At 50.2% G+C, this 6,000-nt stretch overlaps 1 pseudogene across 1 annotated transcript in view; it reads right to left on the reverse strand.

Annotated features, from left to right (window-relative positions):
• Window positions 1-6,000, reverse strand: part of LOC311320997 (neural-cadherin-like) — a 182,722-nt pseudogene that overhangs the window by 151,641 nt on the left and 25,081 nt on the right. The window contains exon 2 of the transcript in view: window positions 318-515. The product of the transcript in view is annotated as a neural-cadherin-like (transcript). The remainder of the gene's footprint in view (window positions 1-317; window positions 516-6,000) is intronic.

The following is a 6,000-nucleotide window of genomic DNA, read 5'->3' on the forward strand; positions in this document are numbered from 1 at the left end:
GCCCCTTTTTCTGAACTTTGACTGCGAATTGGATTTTCGGATATTGGATTTGTTTGCTGGGTTGCTTTTATTAAAGCCCTCCAGGCATTTGTAATTTTCTCCTGCCTCTGAGACACGCGTTTGGGTTCATAGCCAACCGAGCCCTAACAAACTAGGCATACAAATTGGGCAACATTCTCCGCCTTTTCTGCATTGCAGAAATCATAAGGCTCTATATACATATGCACAGTTCCGTACAGTACAGTAGGTGTATTATTTGGAGGCTATGGTGTTTGTGTGGGGGGGGGTCTGTCCTGTACTCCCCCAGATGAACTCACCATCTGATAGGAAGTACCCCACCTCCCCGCTGGTGCCCTCGTCCCCATCCAGGGCCTGCAGCTGGTAGACCGGGGTCCCCGGAGGGGCCTGGGGGGCCACCACAGCCAGGTAGGGGTACGGCTCCATGCTCCACTCGGGAACATTGTCATTCACATCCATGACCCTGAGCTTCACCTTGGTCAGGTACCAGTCTGAGCCTGGCGGGAGGAGAGAGGGAGGAGGAGAGAGAGAGAGAGAGAGAGGAAGAGAGAGAGAGCGAGAGAGAGAGAGCGATGGAGAGACGGGTCAGTGGTTACTCACACTGACAGCTGTCATGTCTGTGAGGGAATAGAGGCGAGATGAGCAGCGCACCACTGAACCACAGGTGTCGACAGGGCAGCGAACACCAAAACAGCTAACCATGATACAGTAGAGTAAACATGCTATTTTTATACAGTGCATTTCATACAGTACATTCAGTCTGATTTCACACTGGAGCAGTTGCACAAGCAGTGAGCAAACCAAACAGCATCTCTGTAGAGAGTAGGAGAGAGAGAAGGCACACGGAAAAGATAGGCGAGCTATTATACAGCAGAGTAAACACAGAATATGTTGGTTGGTGGAGGCTGGACCCAAAACGCAGACGGAAGAATCAATAGGGGGATTTATTCTAAAAAAAGACAAAGTGTAAACATGAACAATGGGGAGCAAAAAACTAACAAAGAAAATTAACTGACAGAGAACAAAGGAAATAATGTACTGTATATACTCTGGGAGAACAATCAAGGAACAACGTACAGGTGAGCAACAAGACATAACGAGACACAGGTGCAGACAATCACCCAGACAAGGACATGGAGGGATTCCAACAAGACACCTGCTCAAGGACAGAGGGAACTAGGACACAAGGGAAGGGGACAGGGAACAAGGCTGGGACTGGGAATGGGACTGTGCAGAAAACCATCCAGGAACAGCCAGGAACAGCTGACCAGGGCTACCCTGGTTCTTCAAACCCCCAGGAGAGAAGGCCTCAGGACCATGGGCATTGCAACCTGCACGCAGACTCGTCAGGCCAGTAAGAAGATTCCCACAATCCAATTACTTCTGACTCTGGCATCTCGCCCCAGCGGACAGAGGCAGAGAGCAACACTGGGCTGGAGGAACCATTGCAATACCGCCTGTCACAAGCTGAGAGGCCTGGACTTCTACCCAGAGCAGAAGCTAGACAACTACAAATGTACTGTAACACTTGATCCATAACACTGTATGTTGTGTCCCACACCCCCCTCCCCCCAAACCATGGGCATTGTTAAGGGGAGATTGGACCTGGGATGGGGCCCAGAAAACCAGCCACAGTTGAATCTCTTTTTCCTAGGACACAAAGGTGACTGGATTCCATCGTCTGACATGACTGTGTCACTGGACAAAATGAGAAAACAGTTAAGGTCGTTCACCCCGCAGCAGAACTGATGTTTTCACCCAAAATGCTAGAGACCAACAAACAAACAAGCCAGCTAAATGACAGTTTATTATTTGGTATCATTTGGTTTGGCGATGAGGCACTCTAGGGCACCCTATCACAGTGAAATAAACAGTGATTAGGCTAATGTTGTAGACGGTGTTAGAATGTCAAGCATGGCCAAGCGGCTGGCCTCTACAGCCTCTACAGCCTCTACAGCTGAGAGCAGAGAGAGGCTGAGGAACAGTCTGATCTCAGACCAGCTGGCCTCGGTGCCTCTGCAGCTGAGAGCAGAGAGAGGCTGAGGAACAGTCTGATCTCAGACCAGCTGGCCTCGGTGCCTCTACAGCCGAGAGCAGAGAGAGGCTGAGGAACAATCTGATCTCAGACCAGCTGGCCTCGGTGCCTCTACAGCTGAGAGCAGAGAGAGGCTGAGGAACAGTCTGATCTCAGACCAGCTGGCCTCGGTGCCTCTACAACTGAGAGCAGAGAGAGGCTGAGGAACAATCTGATCTCAGACCAGCTGGCCTTGGTGCCTCTACAGCTGAGAGCAGAGAGAGGCTGAGGAACAATCTGATCTCAGACCAGCTGGCCTCGGTGCCTCTACAGCTGAGAGCAGAGAGAGGCTGAGGAACAGTCTGATCTCAGACCAGCTGGCCTCGGTGCCTCTACAGCCGAGAGCAGAGAGAGGCTGAGGAACAGTGATCTCAGACCATCGGGGAGCAAAACAGAACTGCCTACGCAGAACATGTTCCGGTTCCACAGGGACGCAGGTGCCGTGCGCTCCCTACCAACTGAAGCTCAAGGTACTTTTCTCTCTTACAAAATCTCCTGTGGACATGAGTCATTTGCAGAAAGGAGGAGTCTGAGAGTCAAACTGAAATTGTTGGATGGTTTGATTCAGGTTTGATATAATAATAATGATGATGATGATGATGATGATGATGATGATGATGATGATGATGATGATGATGATGATGATGATGATAATAATAATAATAATAATAATGTAGGCCTACACCAACAACAAAAAAAGTCCCAAAAAAGCTCACATTGCAACAACTGCCAGACCACAGGCAACAAAATTTTCTCGGTTTGGCTAAGTAGCACTCAAACGCTGAGAAGACATTTCCTAGACCTTTAGCCATCTTAGGTTCGCCAGAAACAGTGTTTTCCTCCAACAGAGTGCTTTGCCCCCTGGCCGGTTAATAGCCCAGGACTGTTCTTCACTGACGCACAATAGCCTTGAAGTGTGTGACGGCTCTTAAAAGGATTGTTAGAGGGATAATAGGAGAGAGAGTGATAATAAGAGAGAGAGGGAGAGGCTTGAGGAGAGAATTAATCTAGCTTTCTGTTCCTGCTTTGAAGTGCTGTTTGTGGGGGAGAAGTTTCTTGTGGATCAGACGATAACTCATTTGGATAAACGTTGCCAGGGCGGGGGCGGGGATGCTCATCAATGTTCCAGATACTATCTGCGCCCAGATGTGGACAGAATTGCTTCGTAGAGCCGCTCTCAACAGTCGTACAGCCCTGCGAATGAAACAACCCTGCCATGTTAAATAATGAGCTTGGAACTTCTTGTTCCCCCACTGCGGGGGCTTAGCAGGCACTCTGTCCAGGAGAAATCACAGCGTTTATTGTAATTGAACGTCCAGTTCTATTTCCGCGGAGAAGGGAGAGTGTAAAGTGTGTACAGAGTAGAGTAGAAGAGGAAGTGTGTGTTGAGAAGAGGGGAAAGAGAGTGTTGAGGAGATGGATAATGTATGCGTTGAGTAGAGGGAGAGTGTGTGTTGAGAAGAGAGGAGGGAGTGCGTTGAGTAGAGAGGAGAGTGTGTGTTGAGTAGAGAGGAGGGTGTGTGTTGAGTAGAGGGGAGAGTGTGTGTTGAGTAGAGAGTGTGTTGAGTAGAGAGGAGGGTGTGTGTTGAGTAGAGAGGAGAGTGTGTGTTGAGTAGAGAGGAGGGAGTGTGTTGAGTAGAGAGGAGAGTGTGTGTTGAGTAGAGAGGAGGGAGTGTGTTGAGTAGAGAGGAGAGTGGGTTTGAGTAGAGAGGAGGGAGTGTGTTGAGTAGAGAGGAGGGAGTGTGTTGAGTAGAGAGGAGGGTGTGTGTTGAGTAGAGAGGAGGGAGTGTGTTGAGTAGAGAGGAGGGTGTGTGTTGAGTAGAGAGGAGGGAGTGTGTTGAGTAGAGAGGAGGGAGTGTGTTGAGTAGAGAAGAGAGTGTGGGTTGAGTAGAGAGGAGGGAGTGTGTTGAGTAGAGAGGAGGGTGTGTGTTGAGTAGAGAGGAGGGAGTGCGTTGAGTAGAGGGAGAGTGTGTGTTGAGTAGAGAGGAGGGTGTGTGTTGAGTAGAGAGGAGGGATTGGTTGAGTAGAGAGAAGGGAGTGTGTTGAGTAGAGGGAGAGTGTGTGTTGAGTAGAGAGGAGAGTGTGTGTTGAGTAGAGAGGAGAGTGTGTGTTGAGTAGAGAGGAGAGTGTGTGTTGAGTAGAGAGGAGAATGTGTTGAGTAGAGAGGAGGGAGTGTGTTGAGTAGAGAGGAGAGTGTGTGTTGAGTAGAGAGGAGGGAGTGCGTTGAGTAGAGAGGAGAGTGTGTGTTGAGTAGAGAGGAGGGTGTGTGTTGAGTAGAGGGGAGGGTGTGTGTTGAGTAGAGGGGAGGGAGTGTGTTGAGTAGAGAGGAGAGTGTGTTGAGTAGAGGGGAGGGTGTGTGTTGAGTAGAGAGGAGAGTGTGTGTTGAGTAGAGAGGAGGGTGTGTGTTGAGTAGAGGGGAGGGTGTGTGTTGAGTAGAGGGGAGGGAGTGTGTTGAGTAGAGAGGAGAGTGTGTTGAGTAGAGAGGAGGGTGTGTGTTGAGTAGAGAGGAGGGTGTGTGTTGAGTAGAGAGGAGGGTGTGTGTTGAGTATAGAGGAGGGAGTGTGTTGAGTAGAGAGGAGAGTGTGTGTTGAGTAGAGAGGAGAGTGTGTGTTGAGTAGAGAGGAGGGAGTGTGTTGAGTAGAGGGGAGGGAGTGTGTTGAGTAGAGAGGAGAGTGTGTTGAGTAGAGAGGAGGGTGTGTGTTGAGTAGAGAGGAGGGTGTGTGTTAAGTAGAGAGGAGGGTGTGTGTTGAGTATAGAGGAGGGAGTGTGTTGAGTAGAGAGGAGAGTGTGTGTTGAGTAGAGAGGAGGGAGTGTGTTGAGTAGAGGAAGAGTGTGTGTTGAGTAGAGAGGAGAGTGTGTGTTGAGTAGAGGGAGAGTGTGTGTTGAGTAGAGAGTGTGTTGAGTAGAGAGGAGGGAGTGTGTTGAGTAGAGAGGAGGGAGTGTGTTGAGTAGAGAGGAGGGTGTGTGTTGAGTAGAGAGGAGAGTGTGTGTTGAGTAGAGAGGAGAGTGTGTGTTGAGTAGAGAGGAGAGTGTGTGTTGAGTAGAGAGGAGAGTGTGTGTTGAGTAGAGAGGATGGTGTGTGTTGAGTAGAGAGGAGGGAGTGTGTTGAGTAGAGGGGAGGGAGTGTGTTGAGTAGAGGGGAGGGAGTGTGTTGAGTAGAGGGGAGGGTGTGTGTTGAGTAGAGGGGATGGTGTGTGTTGAGTAGAGGGGAGGGAGTGTGTTGAGTAGAGAGGAGGGAGTGTGTTAAGTAGAGAGGAGGGTGTGTGTTGAGTAGAGAGGAGGGTGTGTGTTGAGTAGAGAGGAGGGAGTGTGTTGAGTAGAGGGGAGGGAGTGTGTTGAGTAGAGGGGAGGGAGTGTGTTGAGTAGAGAGGAGGGAGTGTGTTCAGTAGAGAGGAGGGAGTGTGTTGAGTAGAGAGGAGGGAGTGTGTTGAGTAGAGGGGAGGGAGTGTGTTGAGTAGAGAGGAGGGAGTGTGTTGAGTAGAGAGGAGGGAGTGTGTTAAGTAGAGAGGAGGGTGTGTGTTGAGTAGAGAGGAGGGTGTGTGTTGAGTAGAGAGGAGGGAGTGTGCTGAGTAGAGGGGAGGGAGTGTGTTGAGTAGAGGGGAGGGTGTGTGTTGAGTAGAGAGGAGGGTGTGTGTTGAGTAGAGGGGAGAGAGTGTGTTGAGTAGAGAGGAGGGAGTGTGTTGAGTAGAGAGGAGGGTGTGTGTTGAGTAGAGGGGAGGGAGTGTGTTGAGTAGAGAGGAGGGAGTGTGTTGAGTAGAGAGGAGGGAGTGTGTTGAGTAGAGGGGAGGGAGTGTGTTGAGTAGAGAGGAGGGAGTGTGTTGAGTAGAGAGGAGGGAGTGTGTTGAGTAGAGGGGAGGGAGTGTGTTGAGTAGAGAGGAGGGAGTGTGTTGAGTAGAGAGGAGGGTGTG

Source organism: Borostomias antarcticus (genome assembly GCF_949987555.1).
Source record: "Borostomias antarcticus genome assembly, chromosome: 18".
Classification (NCBI taxonomy): Eukaryota; Metazoa; Chordata; class Actinopteri; order Stomiiformes; family Stomiidae; genus Borostomias; species Borostomias antarcticus.